The following is an 18,444-nucleotide window of genomic DNA, read 5'->3' as shown; positions in this document are numbered from 1 at the left end:
TACCTCTGTGAGGTTAAAGTTCACTTCAGACACATGTAGCTCTGTGAGGTTAAAGTTCGCTTCAGACACATGTAGCTCTGTGAGGTTAAAGTTCACTTCAGACACATGTAGCTCTGTGAGGTTAAAGTTCACTTCAGACACATGTAGCTCTGTGAGGTTAAAGTTCACTTCAGACACATGTAGCTCTGTGAGGTTAAAGTTCACTTCAGACACATGTAGCTCTGTGAGGTTAAAGTTCACTTCAGACACATGTAGCTCTGTGAGGTTAAAGTTCCCTTCAAACACATGTAGCTCTGTGAGGTTAAAGTTCACTTCGGACACATGTAACTCTGTGAGGTTAAAGTTCACTTCAGACACATGTAACTCTGTGAGGTTAAAGTTCACTTCAGACACATGTAACTCTGTGAGGTTAAAGTTCACTTCAGACACATGTAGCTCTGTGAGGTTAAAGTTCGCTTCAGACACATGTAGCTCTGTGAGGTTAAAGTTCACTTCAGACACATGTAGCTCTGTGAGGTTAAAGTTCACTTCAGACACATGTAGCTCTGTGAGGTTAAAGTTCACTTCAGACACATGTAGCTCTGTGAGGTTAAAGTTCACTTCGGACACATGTAACTCTGTGAGGTTAAAGTTCACTTCGGACACATGTAACTCTGTGAGGTTAAAGTTCACTTCAGACACATGTAACTCTGTGAGGTTAAAGTTCGCTTCAGACACATGTAGCTCTGTGAGGTTAAAGTTCACTTCAGACACATGTAGCTCTGTGAGGTTAAAGTTCACTTCAGACACATGTAGCTCTGTGAGGTTAAAGTTCACTTCAGACACATGTAGCTCTGTGAGGTTAAAGTTCACTTCAGACACATGTAGCTCTGTGAGGTTAAAGTTCACTTCAGACACATGTAGCTCTGTGAGGTTAAAGTTCGCTTCAGACACATGTAGCTCTGTGAGGTTAAAGTTCGCTTCAGACACATGTAGCTCTGTGAGGTTAAAGTTCACTTCAGACACATGTAGCTCTGTGAGGTTAAAGTTCACTTCAGACACATGTAGCTCTGTGAGGTTAAAGTTCAGTTCAGGGGGATTATTTTTCACAGTAATCTGTTCTTTAGAATTATAGGTTTGCTACTGAATTTCGGTTCTTTTGTGGCTCGACTGAAATGGTAGCGATTATCAAAACATGCTTCATATTTTTCGGCTCCTATGTGAGATAAAAACTTAATTCTGTGTGGATTTCTCTGAAGAAAATCTGAGGAAGACAAAGGCAGTGAACATTCATTTGTTACTTGTTAGCAAGTCTTTGTTTGAAATAGAAATGATTTGTTTCTTCACAGAACTATCTTGAAGTGGACGTTACCTAAGATGAAAAATAAAGATTTGTACTATGTGTGATGTCATTTCCTTTCTGTTAGAATTGATCTTAAAATGGAACAATTGTATCGTGGAAAAGAAGAAGAATAAATAGAAGAAGAATAACAAGCTTAAAATACAGAATCTTTTTTTGAACAATCTTTTATGTCGAGGTTTCAATACCAGGTGGACCTCGTAAGAATACGAGTCAGAGGTCAAATATTGCATCAACTGTCGTAAATAATTCAACATCTTTTATCTCATCATTTAAAGGTAAATGTAAGAAATATAAACTTGTCTCAAAGAAAATATTAAAGTTTATTTCTTTGAGACTTAAATAATGTATGTTATGTGTGTTTTTTAGAATGTTTCTAACTATTAAAATTCTTATAAACATATCCGCATAAATAAATTAATGCTATAAGATGATCAAATATAAAGTAAGAAAATAATAAAGTATACTCTGCTTGATGCTAAGAACTTTTGTTCCTGCACACAATCAACATTCATGCAAACTGATTACTGAGACCAGCTCAACTCAGGTTAGAGTCAAATCACCGGTAGAATAAACTGCAGCTAAGGACTGCTGACAGGTGTAAGTCCAGGGGATTGGATCACATCTATTGACCTGACCAACGCATCATTTGAAGTTTCGATAGTCAAATACTTGCGTTTCACCCTCGAGGATCAAGTGTGTCAATACACTTGACTCCCGTTCGGCTACTCTCTGGCACCCAGGACCTTCACCAAGTGTGTGGAGGCAGCACTGGAACCAATGAGAGCAAGTGGGGTGAGGATCTTGACCTATCTGGATGACTGGTTGATCCTTGCCAGGTCTCCGACTGACAACACAGTTGCTGGAAGCTTTGCGTCATGTGATCACAGCAGGCGCTGTTATGTCCCTCCTGGGGCTCATGGCAGCAGCTCACAAGGTGGTGCGGCTGGGCTTGCTGCATATGAGGGACCTCCAGAGATGGTTTGGTCATCTCAAGCTAGATCCAAAGCAAGACCAGGGTCGGGTTTTGCAGGACATCAAATTTTGGAATTAGGTTGTGTCCTTCATTACACTCAGGTGTTCACAGACGCATCTCTAACAGGATGGGGAGGCATCTCAGGTCAGATCTACGCCAGTGTAGATACACATGAACTGGATAGAGTTGAAAGCAATTCACAACATTCTGCTTCACCTCTCTCGCCAACTGTCACAGTCCAATGTCCTAGTGATATCAGACAGCTCCACCGCCGTGAATCGCTCTGATTGCCCCCTACTAGGCGTGGATGCTTTGGCTCACTCGAGTTGGCCGGCCGGCTACTGTTGGCCTTCCCTCCTCTGTGACTCCTCCTCCCCTTGGTTTGGAGAGCAAAGCAGGAGAGTAAAGAAGGAACGTTCCAAAGCTTAGGAGCAACAGCCTGGAAGGATTTCTCTCCTCTGGTCCTGAATCGTGTTCATGAACCATCAGTAGATTCTGATCCACAGACCTCAGAGCCCGAGCTGGGGTGTAAGTCTGGATCAGATCACTGATGGAAGGTCTGACCATGAATAGATCTGAACGTAAGAACCAGAATTTTAAAATGATCCTGAAAGAAACTGGAAGCCAGTGAAGAGATTTAAGGATCGGAGAAATGTGAGTTCTTCTACTTGAACGGGTCAGAATTCTCGCTGCAGAGTTTTGAATCAACTGCAGGCGAGACAGATCCTTCTTGTTTAGACATGAAAACAAATGTTTTCTTAAGTTTAGAGATTTTTCTCAGTTGAAACAGTTTCTGGTCAGTTTTCTTCAGTGTTGAACAAGAGACATGTCTTTGTCAAATACAACACCCAGGTTTCTCAGGCTCAGTTTGACAGACTGACCTAAGTCACCCAAGTACTGACTCAACCCTGGAACCTTATCATCAGGAGCAATAACCAAAGTTTCAGTATTTCCACATTTAACTGCAAAGTTTTTTCACTCATTGTTTGATTTCTAGCAAACAATTGACTAAGCTGTTCAGCCTCTGGGGCTCAGTTGGATGAAATGAGCAGTAGAGCTGGATGTCATCAGCAAACATGTGGTAAGAAACATCAGGAAATCTCTGAATGATTTTTACCCAGAGGAATCAAGTATCTTTGTGTTAATGTTGTAGATATTCTGCAGTGAAACCAGGAGACATCAGGGAAGAAAAGTTTGAATCAGAAAATTGGTCATTTACGACACATTTTATTATAACAGGAGTCTTTTTTAACTTGTATTCTTTCAGTTTTTAACTTTTCATCGATCCTCACCGGGAAACGCAGCCTGAAGAAATCATTGATACCAGAAACATTTGCTGTATGAATTTGATAAATAAACATGTTGCCAGTCATCATACTTCTATATTCACTTTTCTTTTTAGTCTTTTGTCTAAGTGTTTGTTTCTGAGAGATTAGTTAATTTTCTCATGTAGTTAATCCTGCCATTAAACCTCTTTTTCACATTTTGAACTCCTCCTATTCTCTATTGTTGATTCTTCTGTCAGTTTATGACGGTGAACACAAGAACTTGGACGACACCAGCTTTACCGATTCATATCTTCACCTGGATGAGTGGAAAGATCATCTTTGTTTTGGGTCGTCTGTCAGAAAAAGGTTGTTTCTGGATGCCCAGTGTGAAAGTGCCTCAACAACACTATCCACTACTGGGTATCCACAGTCAGGGTGGTGGCTGCCCCCCACATATGTAGATGGCAGGGTGGGTAGGAAAGGTAAGACCTGCAGGCTTTGTCTCTTAGAAGTTAGTCTGCTGGAAGGATCATTAGTTTCCCTCGGCGGGTACTGACAGAGGATACGACGTGAACGCTGATCCATTGACCCCCAGGATGCCATTAATACGTAAATTTATATTGTTTTTTTGTTCAAAAGAAACTGTTTTATTAATATTACTTTCTTATACATTACTCTTGTCAACTAATATGTAGTCTATAGAGAGAAGCTAGTTATCATCAAAGTCATTTACTTCTTTATTTCCTATTAATAATCATTAAATGGGGTGTTGTTCAGAATAATCCTCATTATTATCACGTTACTAAAGGTAGAATATAGTCACAATGAAATAGCTACACTAGCGCCATAAAGTGGCCACTAATGGGAATAGATATAGAGAGTGTGTGCGTGCATGTGTAAGTGTGTGTGTGTGAATTCTCTTGGACAGAAGATGAACAAAAAGAAAGTGACCAAACCAGTGGATTTATTTGAAAACAAGATCAGGGAACATCAAAGTGAAGAGGTTTAGCAAAAGTTCAATTACTTTGTTTAAATACATGATGTTTATTAGTTTTAAAGAGAGATTTTCCTTCTTTGGTCTCAAAGTTTCTCTTTGATTCACTGCTTCATAGCAAAAGTATGACTACCCTCTAGTGGACAAGACAAGTAAAACAACATTCTTGTGGCTTCCTCTTTTATAAACCGACACTTGTGGAAAAAACATTGTAGTTTTACAATGAACTTTAACATCTAAATGATGTGTTTCCATGATTTACTTTTAAAATTCGGATCTAAAAAGTGATTTCAAGACTTTACTGCAGGAATCCACAACTTTCTTTGCATCAGGATCAGTTCAATGTGGAAACTGTTGTCATGGAACGACTTCAGAAAACAACTATTAAAAATATATAATCACATGAGCAGCAAAACAATGAAGCATTACTTGTATCTTTGAACAGATTGTTCCTCTTCAGGTCAGGATGTTTCAAGAATGAGTCGAGCTGTAAAAATATAATCATGTATTGAAGTCATTTGAAGTTGATCAAACAGTCTGGAAGGAACATCTTAACATTCATCTTCTTGCTTGATCTGTAATTCTCTTCAAGTTATTTCCCTCTGTTTCTTCTGAGAGTCACTGTGGTAGTCACTCCTCAGTCGCAGCTTTTCAAATCTGTCAGGATGATCCAGATAATCCTGATCCTCCATCAAGTTCCTGTTGTCGTTGGACAGTAGGAGGCGCTGCTGTGTGTGAGTCCAGTGAGAGTGAAGACTGAGAGAAGAAGAGACATGAGCTGATGATGGTGGAAGAACGTTGTCTTGACGATCATATACTGATCCAAACTGAGACGAGTCAATGTTCTGTCAACATTCTTCTGAGAACTTGAGAGAAGAACCATGTGACTGAAACATCCCAGAATCATCTTGAATGTCAGATTTGAAGATGAAGTCAGCAGCTAAACTAGCATGTAGCTAACATGAGTCTAGTCTAGTTGTGATGAAGATGTTCAAGTGAACACATGATTCAATATGAAGTGATTCATGTGTGAAATGATGTTTAAAGTGACTCAACATTGTGAGTTGATGATCAAACTCACGTCTGATTTCAAATATTTGACAGAAATATTTCTTTGTTCTCCACTGACAGTCAAACTGAAACAATGTTGATGTTGAAGCTCCTGAAGAGTTTTGAGCTGAAGGACTTGAAGATTTGGAATCAGAGCTTCACTTGATACTGTAACTGTGAGTCTTTAACATCTGCACGTTTGTTCTGGAATCTTCTTCATCAAGTCCATGTCCACAAAGACCTTCAACTGCTGTGTCAGCAGATGAGCTTTGATGTTGAAGTCAATCAATAGAATCAAACTTACCATTCATGGATGAAGGTCAAACCAATGTGGTCCAAAGTCATCCAGCCTGGAGGAAGAAAGAGTCAGAAGATCAGATTCATTTGATTCAGATGTTCATGAATATTGTTTCATTCTCAGTGGACGACTCAGTCATGACTGTTGATGACAACAAAGATGGATCTATAAACAGGCTGCTCAGTCTCAACTGTCTCCTTCATGCTTCCACTGGTGTCCAGCAGGAGAACATGGAGGAACTCAGAGTTTGGATTCATGTGCTCAGTTCAGATGAAGAGTCTGAGCATCAAATGTTCAGTCTGAAGATCTTTGGAGTTCAGTCAGTGAGTTCTGCTGCTCTGTTCATACCTGAGAGTCTCCAGTCTCCAGTCTGGACTCTTCAGTCCAGCAGACAGCAGCTCCAGTCCTGGTCCTCCTGGATGATTCTCGCTCAGGTCCAGTTCTCTCAGGTGGGATGGGTTCAATGTCAGAGCTGAGGCCAGAGAAGAACAACCTCTATCTGAGATCTGACACCTTGACAGACTGAAATGAAGGAGAAACACTTTTAGAAACTTATCAGAACCAAGAGAAGATGATGTTCTGACCTGAGAGTCTCCAGGTGACAGTGTGGACTCTTCAGTCCAGCAGACAGCAGCTCCACTCCTGGATCCTGCAGCTTGTTGTCACTCAGGTCCAGTAGAGTCAGACTAGAGGACGGAGAGCTGAGGACTGAGGACAGAAGTGAACAACTTCTCTCTGACAGGAAACAACTGATCAGCCTGTGAAAGAGACGAGTTTCATCAACAAGTGACTTTTTCAATTCTTTATTTAAAAACAATCAACTATTTACTTTCATAAGATCATGGTCACATGTTTGTTTGAATATTTATCAGGTTGGTATAAATGAGGGTGAAATGTTGAACATGACGACAGAAACACAAACATGAAGAAGGAGTAACAACAATGTTGAGGTTGTGGTTTGTTGTTAAATATTTACTTTAGAAAAACAGACTTTCCTACAAACTAGTGAGACATCATTGATTTATGCTGAATTGTTGGAACATGAACAAGTATTTCAGTGAATGTTTTCATGTGATCAACTTGATCTTGATTAATCAAATTAAATGAAATAAAGTGTTTTTCAACATTCAGTTCATGAGCTGAAAATAAATAATACTTCAACAGGAAGTGACATTTATCAACACATCGTCTGCGAACAAGGAAATCTGGCTCAGTTGCTTCATCAACCAGGAAACAAGAGCTGAGACGACACTCGTCTAGTTTCTCTCCAGATATTAGAAACATGACATTTATTTCTATCTTCATTTCTCCTGAGAGACAAGAAACCAGATGAACTGTGGACCAGACATGAAGAGAGAAGATGATGTTCTGACCTGAGAGTCTCCAGGTGACAGTGTGGACTCTTCAGTCCAGCAGACAGCAGCTCCACTCCTGGATCCTGCAGCTTGTTGTGACTCAGGTCCAGTAGAGTCAGACTAGAGGACGGAGAGCTGAGGACTGAGGACAGAAGTGAACAACTTCTCTCTGACAGTCCACAGTCTCTCAGCCTGTGAAAGAGACGAGTTTCATCAACAAGTGACATTTTTTTAATTTTCTATTTGACAAGAATTGAAAGAGTTTATTTATAGTTTAATATTGTTATTTTAGTAATAAATAAAATAAAATAAAAAAAATCAAGATTCAATATTTTTAACAAGTGGCTTTTTTTAATTTAATATACAAATGTGAAAGTGTTTAAAATCCAATATATAATATATATTCAAGTTATTTAATAAAATGATTCAGAAAATATTTCTATGGTTAAAAAAATAGAACATTTTAATAAAATTAAATGTTAAATTCAATCCTTCAATTCTCTGATGACACTGATCTACTTGCATAAGAAACAAAGCAAATGTTTTTCAATATTCAGTTCATGAGCTGAAAATAGATTCAACTGCTCCAACAGGAAGTGACATTTATCAACTTATTTAGCTTAAAAAGAATCTTAAAGTAATACCTGACATGAATATTTTAAATTAAATACACATAGTCGGACAAAGAGGACTATGAAGACGAACCCCTTTGATTTTATTGTTTATTTTTATAGAACACATTTCCTGAGAAAAAGACAAGAGTTGACCTTTTGTATGAAACAGTAAAGTTAAATAAAGCTGCATTTTTATTGATGTAACCTTCGTGGTTTTGTTTCATTCAAGAAACTTCATGTGAATTTAAGATGAAGATTTTGTAGAAATCAGGCTCAGAGCTGCTGTGAAGGTCACACATGCTAACTTAAGTTTATTTACTATAAATAAATGTTGCGTACACATTCATTTGTGTATACGCAGTATAATTAATGAGGCCACATGTTTTAAATATGTTGTTTTGATTATTATTCATTTTCATTTAAAGTTGACGCTTGTTTGTTTATCATTACAATGATTTATTAAGATGATATTTTTATAAACTACGTAACATCTTTACCTGCTACACAAACATACAAATGTATCTATGAGCTGCTTCACTGAAGAACAAAGTGATGACAGACTTTGACTCGTGTTTCCACCTCTGACTTTACATTTGAGCTTTGATGATGTAGAAAAGATGATGTTCTGACCTGAGAGTCTCCAGGTGACAGTGTGGACTCTTCAGTCCAGCAGACAGCAGCTCCACTCCTGGATCCTGCAGCTTGTTTCTACTCAGGTCCAGTAGAGTCAGACTAGAGGACGGAGAGCTGAGGACTGAGGACAGAAGTGAACAACTTCTCTCTGACAGTTCACAACTGATCAGCCTGTGAAAGAGACGAGTTTCATCAACAAGTGACTTTTTCAATTTTCTATTTGACAAGAATTGAAAGAGTTTATTTAAAGACAAACTCAACTATTTCCATTGATAAGATCTTCAGTTGTGGTTTGTTGTCTGCTTCCTCTCTAATATAGTTCAGTCAAAGTTTCTTTCAAACCTTTGATACCAACTATTGACACGTCATTGATTCATGCTGGACTTTTGAACATCAACAAGTGTTTGATTGAATGTGTTCATGTTATGGTTGATTTGATGTTGATGGACCAGATGAAGAGAAACTATGGAAGTATATCAGTTCCATCACAATATTGAATGGTTTCAACCTTTCAAATGTTGAATTACTTTTTTAAATATTTGAATTTTAATTAATTAAATGATTTCTATATTAAAGGTTTTATTAACTTAATTGAATAATATATGTAATAATATTTTCACACATATAGTTTAATATTGTTATCAACAAGTATCCTTTTAAATTCATTATAAAAATGTCAAAGTGTTTAAAATCCAATATAAATTTTAACCCTGGAGTTTTGAAGAGGTAAAAAAATATTTATATTTTAATGTTGTAGTTTTGAAGAGGTAAAAAATATTTATATTTTAATGTTGTAGTTTTTTTGTACCTCTTCAAAACTATAACATTAAAAAATTGTTTTCCAAATGTGTAAAATGTTGTTTTTTTAAGGCTCGAAAAGGTTGTAAAATATAAATATTTTGTACCTCTTCTTAATGTTAAAGAGGTAAACAAAAAAATTATTAACGTCTGAGTTTTGAAGAGGTTAAAAAAAAAATAATAATAATATTTTAAAGTTGTATTTATATTTTATTTCATTTTTTTTTACCTCTTCAAAACTACAACATTAAAAAATATATGTGTACTGTATATATTTGTTTTACCTCTTCAAATCTACAACGTCAAAATATAAATATTTTTTACCTCTTTTTTTTACCTCTTCAAAACACAGGCATTATATAAATGCTGGTATGGAATTATGAATTAAAAAAATCGAGATTCAATATTTTTAACAAGTATCCTTTTAAATTTATTTTTTAAACGTGTTTAAAATCCAATATATAATATATATATATTAAACTCTCTGTCTAAAAAATGTTTCCATTATTCAATGAAAACAAAACCAACCTTTCAATATTTAAATTATTGAATTAAATTATTCAAAAAATAATTCTATTGTTAAAAAAATACAACATTTCAATAAAATGAAATGTTAAATTCAATCCTTCAATTCTCTGATGACACTGATCTACTTGCATAAGAAACAAAGCAAATGTTTTTCAATATTCAGTTCATGAGCTGAAAATAGATTCAACTGCTCCAACAGGAAGTGACATTTATACTGACGTGTACAAAATACTTATTACGTGAACAAAGATCTGCAGTTTTTTTGTTTATGTTTTGTCGACAGTAGCTCAGGCTGTGAAAGAGACGAGTTTCATCAACAAGTGACTTTTTCAATTCTTTATTTGAAAACAATCAACTATTTACTTTCATAAGATCATGGTCACATGTTTGTTTGAATATTTATCAGGTTGGTATAAATCAGTGGTGGACTGTCAGGGCCAGCAAGGCCTTCTCTGCTGCCCTAAACACTATCAGACAGAATCACTGACTTATGTTTTAATATATTTTTTCCATGAATATTATTATATATAATATTATATAATTATATTATATTATTAGTATTAAATTATTTCCAATAGTCTTTCTCTTTATTTCATAGCTTTTCTTTTGGTTGCGCTGCTTCTAAGGTAAGGTAAGGTAAGGTAAGGTAAAACTTTATTGATCCCTCAGGAGGTCTCCTTCGGGAAATTGTTTTTTCCAACAGCCAGCAATTTTCCATAAACAATACAAAATAATAAATAAAAATAAAATAAGAAGAAGAACATAAAGAGAAAAAGAACAAGATGACACAATCTAAGTCTAAAGATAAAGACAAAAAACATAGGTCAAAGAAAAACAACAAAGGCAAAGGATACAAAGACTAACATAGAACAGAACATCCAGATACTCTCACTCCACTCCTGCCCCCGAACTCAGAATTGTACAATTTAATAGCCCGAGGAATGAATGAGTCCCTGAGTCTATTAGTGCTGCACCTGGGTAGGAGCATTCATGCATTCTACTAGTGTATGTTTATTTTAGAGCTTTTATCCAATCATATTTCAGCCATCATTTGTTGCCAGGGTCAAACATCTGCCTCGACACCTTCAGAATCGTCTGTAGTTTAAAGTAAGAATGACGCTGTTGCTTTAACCAATCAGAGTTCTAGTTGGCAACACCTAGGCCTTCTAGCAGGCGTCCAGTGACGTCAGCATTTTCACGTCCTTTGATTGGATGTTCAGAGAAATCCTCGTCAGAGCAGCAAAGCATCTATAGCTAGCGGCGCGAACTCAAATATTTTGCGAGTGGATTTCATAACTTTTTTAACAATGGCTGACGGAGGAGAAGACATTGATTTGGTCGCACTTATGCTCACAAAACCATTTTCAAGACGGACTTTTCCAGAAAAACTGGACATTGTGAAGAAGGTCGGCAGACTTCATAGCGATAGAAAGGGACTTATTGTTGGAACTGAAACAGATAAACTGTACAACAGAGTAATTCTTCTTGAGGAAAGAAAGAAAGGATGGACTTTGCTTACAAATAATCCGTAGTTTTGGTGAGTAATGCATTTTATTCAAACGTTTTAATATTTTTGTCATGTAATGAGGTTAATATTGATGTTTCTGCTGGAGATGATGTATCTATGGCAGCTGTGGCTACAGTGAAGAGAGACTTGTTCAATTGTCCTAATTGGGTTTCTTGCTTTAGTAAAGACATTCTTTCTTGTTAAATGATACCTTTCTGTGACACAACACCCTGTGCATCATAGCTCAGATGGTAGAGTGGCATTAAGAGGTGGATTAGTTCATGTTGGACACCAGTGAAGGCCTAGGTGTGAAATGCACGGCCCGCCACTGGTATAAATGAGGGTGAAATGTTGAACATGACGACAGAAACACAAACATGAAGAAGGAGTAACAAAGTGTTGAGGTTGTGGTTTGTTGTTAAATATTTACTTTAGAAAAACAGACTTTCCTACAAACTAGTGAGACATCATTGATTTATGCTGAATTGTTGGAACATGAACAAGTATTTCAGTGAATGTTTTCATGTGATCAACTTGATCTTGATTAATTACAAATTAAATTAAATAAAGTGTTTTTCAACATTCAGTTCATGAGCTGAAAATAAATAATACTTCAACAGGAAGTGACATTTATCAACACATCGTCTGCGAACAAGGAAATCTGGCTCAGTTGCTTCATCAACCAGGAAACAAGAGCTGAGACGACACTCGTCTAGTTTCTCTCCAGATATTAGAAACATGACATTTATTTCTATCTTCATTTCTCCTGAGAGACAAGAAACCAGATGAACTGTGGACCAGACATGAAGAGAGAAGATGATGTTCTGACCTGAGAGTCTCCAGGTGACAGTGTGGACTCTTCAGTCCAGCAGACAGCAGCTCCACTCCTGGATCCTGCAGCTCGTTGTGACTCAGGTCCAGTAGAGTCAGACTAGAGGACGGAGAGCTGAGGACTGAGGACAGAAGTGAACAACTTCTCTCTGACAGGAAACAGTCTCTCAGCCTGTGAAAGAGACGAGTTTCATCAACAAGTGACTTTTTCAATTTTCTATTTGACAAAAATTGAAAGAGTTTATTTATAGTTTAATATTGTTATTTTAGTAATAAATAAAATGAAAAAAATTCAAGAATCAATATTTTTGACAAGTGGCTTTTTTAATTAAATATACAAATGTGAAAGTGTTTAAAATCCAATATATAATATATATTCAAATTATTTAATAAAATGATTCAGAAAATATTTCTATGGTTAAAAAAATAAAACATTTTAATAAAATTAATTGTTAAATTCAATCCTTCAATTCTCTGATGACACTGATCTACTTGCATAAGAAACAAAGCAAATGTTTTTCAATATTCAGTTCATGAGCTGAAAATAGATTCAACTGCTCCAACAGGAAGTGACATTTATCAACATATTTAGCTTAAAAAGAATCTTAAAGTAATACCTGACATGAATATTTTAAATTAAATCCATGCAGTCGGACAAAGAGGACTATGAAGACGAACCCCTTTGATTTTATTATTTATTTTTATAGAACACATTTCCTGAGAAAAAGACAAGATTTGACCTTTTGTATGAAACAGTAAAGTTAAATAAAGCTGCATTTTTATTGATGTAACCTTCGTGGTTTTGTTTCATTCAAGAAACTTCATGTGAATTTAAGATGAAGATTTTGTAGAAATCAGGCTCAGAGCTGCTGTGAAGGTCACACATGCTAACTTAAGTTTATTTTCTATAAATAAATGTTGCGTACACATTCATTTGTGTATACGCAGTATAATTAATGAGGCCACATGTTTTAAATATGTTCTTTTGATTATTATTCATTTTCATTTAAAGTTGACGCTTGTTTGTTTATCATTACAATGATTTATTAAGATGATATTTTTATAAAATACGTAACATCTTTACTTTTCAATTCTCTATTTGACAAGACTGAACTAGTTACATCATAAAATCACATATTGTGTGAATATTTGAGGAAGGTTTGTCTAAATTAGGATCAGTTTGTTAAACACGATGACAAACACAACAATCATCAAAGAGTAAATCAAACATTCATGTTTAGTTCATATCATCAGAAATGTTTGAACAACTTACAGAACTTTGTTTGCAGCTTGAACCACCGGGAGAAGCCTCTCAAGAGCCTCGTCTGAAGCATTTCTTGAGTATTTCTTCAGGTCAAACTCGTCCAGATGTTCCTCTGAGGACAGTAAGATGAAGGCCAGGGCCGACCATTGAGAAGAAGACATTTGAGTGAAGAAAGGTCCTGATCTCAGCTGCTGTTGGACCTCCTCCACCAGAGAAGTGTCCTTCACTTCATTCAGACAGTGGAACAGGTTGATGATTCTCTCTGGAGACACATCCTCACTTATCTTCTTCTTGATGAGCTGTGCTGTGTTGTGATTGGTCCAGGAGCTACTTCCTGTCTGTGTCAACAAACCTGGAAGGAGACTCTGGCTGGTCTGCAGAGAAAGACCCAGAAGGAAACGCAGGAACAAGTCCAGATGTCCATTTGGACTTTTCAGAGTTTCATCTATTGCTGTCTGGTAGAACCTTTCTGTTTGACTTTTGTCGATTTCTGTCAGTTTGGATGTTAGTTTTGATTCCAGCAGGTTGACTCCAGAGTTGATGAAGGTCTTGTGGACGTGAAGAGCAGCCAGAAACTCCTGAACACTCAGGTGGATGAAGCAGAACACCTTGTCCTGGTACAGTCCTCTCTCCTCTCTGAAGATCTGAGTGAACACTCCTGAGTAAACTGAAGCTGCTGAGATGTTGATGTCACACTCTGTGAGGTCTGACTTATAGAAGATCAAGTTTCCTCTCTGCAGATGCTCAAAAGCCAGTTTTCCCAGAGACTTCATCATCTTCTTGCTCTTATGATCCCAAACTGTGTCAGTCCCAGATCCTCCGTCGAACTTCACCTTCTTGACTTTGATCTGAACCACCAGGAAGTAGATGAACATCTCAGTCAGGGTGTTGGGCAGCTGTCCTGTCTCTGTGCTCTTCAACATGTCCAGAACTGTGGCAGTGATCCAGCAGAAGATCGGGATGTGACACATGATGTAGATGCTTCGTGACCTCCTGATGTGAGACATGATGCTGCTGGTCTGCTCCTCATCTCTGAACCTCTTCCTGAAGTACTCCTCCTTCTGGAGGTCATTGAACCCTCTGACCTCTGTCACCATGTCCACACACTCAGGAGGGATCTGATTGGCTGCTGCAGGTCGTGTGGTGATCCAGAGACGAGCTGAGGGAAGAAGATCCCCCCTGATGAGGTTTGTCAGCAGGACGTCTACTGAGGTGGACTCTGTAGCTTCTATCAGGCGCCGACTGTTGAGGAAGTCCAGAGGGAGTCGACACTCGTCCAGACCATCAAAGATGAACAGAACCTGGAGTCCTTCAAAGCTGCTGAGTCTGGATTCTCTGGTTTCAGGAAAGAAAAGATGAACAAGTTCCATCAAACTCAACTTCTTCTCTTTCAGCAGGTTCAGCTCTCTGAAGGTGAAAGGAAAGATGAAGTGGAAGTTCTGGTGGGCTTTGTCTTCAGCCCAGTCCAGAGTGACCTTCTGTGTCAGGAGGGTCTTCCCAATGCCAGCCACGCCCTTCGTCAGCAGTGTTCTGATTGGTCGTTCTCTGTCAGGTGAGGTTTTAAAGAGGTCTTCTTGTCTGATGGTGGTTTCTGGTCTGGTCTGGTTCCTGGTGGCTGCTTCGATCTGTCGGACCTCGTGCTCCTTGTTGACCTGGTCTGTGCCCCCCTCAGTGATGTAGAGCTCAGTGAAGATCTCATTCAGAGGAGCAGAATTTCCTGCTTTAGCGACCCCCTCAGACACACTGTGGAACTTCTTCTTCAGGCTCCTCTTCAGTCGTCCTCCACACTCTGAAGCAAGACTTCCTGAATGAAGACATAAGTCACACGAGTCAGAAGATTGTAGAAGGTGAAAATGGAGTAAAATCTTCAGATCTGATGCAAGTGTTCTTCATCTTCATCATGTTTGTTCACATGTTCTTACTGCTCCACAGACGCTCGGCCAGATCCTCCTCCTCCATGTCCCTCAGAAGATGAACTGTGATCTTCATGAATTCTTCTCTGATGCTTCTCCACTTCTCATCTTCCTCCTCAGTCTGTGGAGTCTCTGGACTCACAAACCTCCAGACTCTCTTCAGCTCCTTCTGCATATAGTTGTAGAAGTTTCTCTCCAGTGACTGGAACAGAATCACAGAGAAGAAAGTCAGAGTGATAGTGGATCATCTCAAGAACCACAAAGACCAGAAGCTTTAACTTGGATTCAGCTGAAGGATGATGAACAGAAGGAACCTCTAGGATGAGGACCTCCTCTAGTTTATGAACATACCAGCCGTTTGATTTCCAGTTGTGAGGGATGTTGCTGACCAATGATAAGCTCTGAGTTCTGATGGTCCACTCTGAGAAGAAGAGATGAAATCAGACTGTAAATAAACTCTTGTCGTGTTGAAGGTTTTGATCTAAAGTAAACTAGAAGGTTCCTTTTAAAACCCACATACAGAACCATCTCCATTAGAACTTAAATCTTGTCAAGCCAAACTGTTTATTTTAAATATAATTTCTCCTGCTGGATCCTGATGAAAACACAACTCTGATCAACTCTCATCTGTTTCTATCCTGGTATTCACCAGCTGAACCACTAGATGTCCTCACACTGCTGCACATGTCCACCTCTGCACTACAACTGTGAAAGCAACGTTTGAGGTTTTTAATTGTGTCTTTATCTCCCCCTGCTGGTGATGTGAGTGAAGATAAGTTCTCTGGTTTAACGTGTGTATGAACCTGGTAGACTCACACTTGTTCACTCTCACCTCACACCTGGAGACTCTTCACTTCCTCTGAAGTTGATCGGTCTCCCCATTGAATGATCACTCTTCAGAGACACACAGCAGGGTTCTGGTCCAGATCTTGGTCCAGGTCCAGCAGGTTCTTGCTGCTGCTTTGATCTTGAACACAGAAGGAGAATGAGTGAGAATGAAGACATGGAGGACAATCTTGGAGGTCCTTGTCTCACCTCTGAATAACTTAACTAAATGATTAACACTTAGACATGACATGAATTAATATTTTCTTCTTGGAACGTGCAGGGCTTAAATAAACTTGTCAAGCTAAAACAGGTGATGAGAAATATTATAAAGTCGAATGCAAAGGTAGTTTCTCTTCAAGAGACGCAGATAACTCAGGAGGATGAACGAAGGGTGAGATCAAGATGGGGGGGTTTCTCTGCTTCTTTTAGCTCTCAGGTGAGAGGAGTCATCACATTGGTTCACAAGTCAGTGCCATTTCAATTGATCAAGGTCACAGAGGATCGTTTTGAAACATTTAACAGGCAGCTAATGTCTGAACTTCATCAATTTAAAGCTAGGAACAATCTTCTGTCAACTAATATTGCAACAGAAAGTTTAATAAGATTAAAACAGTCCTACGATGATCAAGGTGAGAAGGTAGAGAAGCTACTAGCTTGGTGAGTTAAACAAGCACAAGCAGAAAGATCAGTTAACTCAATCCAGTTGAATAACGGTGTGACAACCTCCAATCCAAAAGAGATCAATGACAGATTCTTAGATTTTTACCAAAATGTAATATTCGTCCCAATATTCTAACACGGCTCCAGATTTACAAAAAGACTTCCTCGACTCACTTGAAATTCTTGGATTTGAACTCGAAGGACACATTAAACGAGGACCTGCAAGTTCATCAGATCTCTGACACAATTTCTAACCTGAAAGGTGGGAAAACTCCTGGGCCTGATGGAATCCTTATTGAAGTGTATAAAATATTCAAAGATAAGTTGATTTCACCCCTTTTAGATTTGTTTCAGGAGTCCCTCAATTATCTTGCTAAACACTACGATAATTACTCTTTCATTAAACCTGGTAAAAGCATCTACTAGTTGCGGATCCTATAGACCAATTTCCCTTCTTAATAATGATGTGAAAATTCTTTGTAAAATCTTTAGAACCACACTTGACTGGCATCATTCATCCTGATCACAACAGATTTGTGAAGGCAAAAATATTAGGAGAGGAAATATTAGCTTTCACAATATTAGGAGAGTTTTAAATATTATTTATGAAACATCTGTTAAATCTGATGATGCAATGGTGTCTTTGGACGCTGAAAAAGCTTTTGACAGAATCCAGTGGAGTTATCTATTAACTGTACTTGAAAGATTTGGAATAAAAGGTAACTTTTTTAATTGGATAAAAATTCTCTATTCAAATCCCCAGGCAGAAATTTTAACTAATAGTTCAGTATCTGCTTCTTTTAACATATGTCATGGTACATGACAGGGCTGCCCTCTGACCCCACTCTTATTCACCCTCGCCATTGAACCATAGACTATGGCAATTCATAAAAGAAATGATATTGTGGGCGTCAGGATGGGGGACGTAGAACATAACATAGATCTATATACAGACGATGTTATCTTCTTCTGATGTGACCTAAAATACACAAAATGTGCTTAAATTAACTGACAACTTTGGAGTTTTTTCTGGTTTCAAGATAAATAACAATACATTTGTCATAGTGTTTATGGCAGAGAGGGAAAGAATTACTCCTCCTTTTGTCACCCCTTCTTGGTTTCAAAATGTGGATTTGTCTATCTAGGTGTAGATATTTCAGACTCAATTGAAGAAATAGCTCCTAAAAAGGATGATCCCCTTTGTGAATCTGTAATAAAGACATAAGACACTTAACAAGCCTCAACAACATTCTGCTCTGTGATAGTTAATAATGAAGTAGTCTAACAAATCGTAACAATTCTAAGGTAGTACATACTTAAGAATAAACTAGGGAGGAAGCCTATTTTGTAATGTTAATTATTAATTAAAATTATGCCTCTCGTTGTTGGCTAATGGCAAAATATATATATAATTCCTGAACACTGAACAAGAACAATTAAGTAAATAGCAAAGTTAAAAAACAACAAAACACAATAAAAAACAGGTAACAACATAAATATAACTCACTTGTACTTTCACACACAGGATTTTTAGATGTTTTACAAATATTTTTTGTTTTGTACATTGAATTGATATATTTACAATTAT

General features: G+C 37.6%; 1 protein-coding gene across 1 annotated transcript in view; it reads right to left on the bottom strand.

The window, feature by feature from the left end:
• The window catches only part of LOC148085116 (NACHT, LRR and PYD domains-containing protein 3-like), a 449,698-nt gene that overhangs the window by 362,178 nt on the left and 69,076 nt on the right, over window positions 1-18,444 (bottom strand). The window lies entirely within an intron of this gene.

Source organism: Callionymus lyra, chromosome 2 (genome assembly GCF_982586985.1).
Source record: "Callionymus lyra chromosome 2, fCalLyr1.hap1.1, whole genome shotgun sequence".
Classification (NCBI taxonomy): domain Eukaryota; kingdom Metazoa; phylum Chordata; class Actinopteri; order Syngnathiformes; family Callionymidae; genus Callionymus; species Callionymus lyra.
Note: the sequence above shows the minus strand (reverse complement) of the source record. Positions and strands in the feature narration are given on the sequence as shown.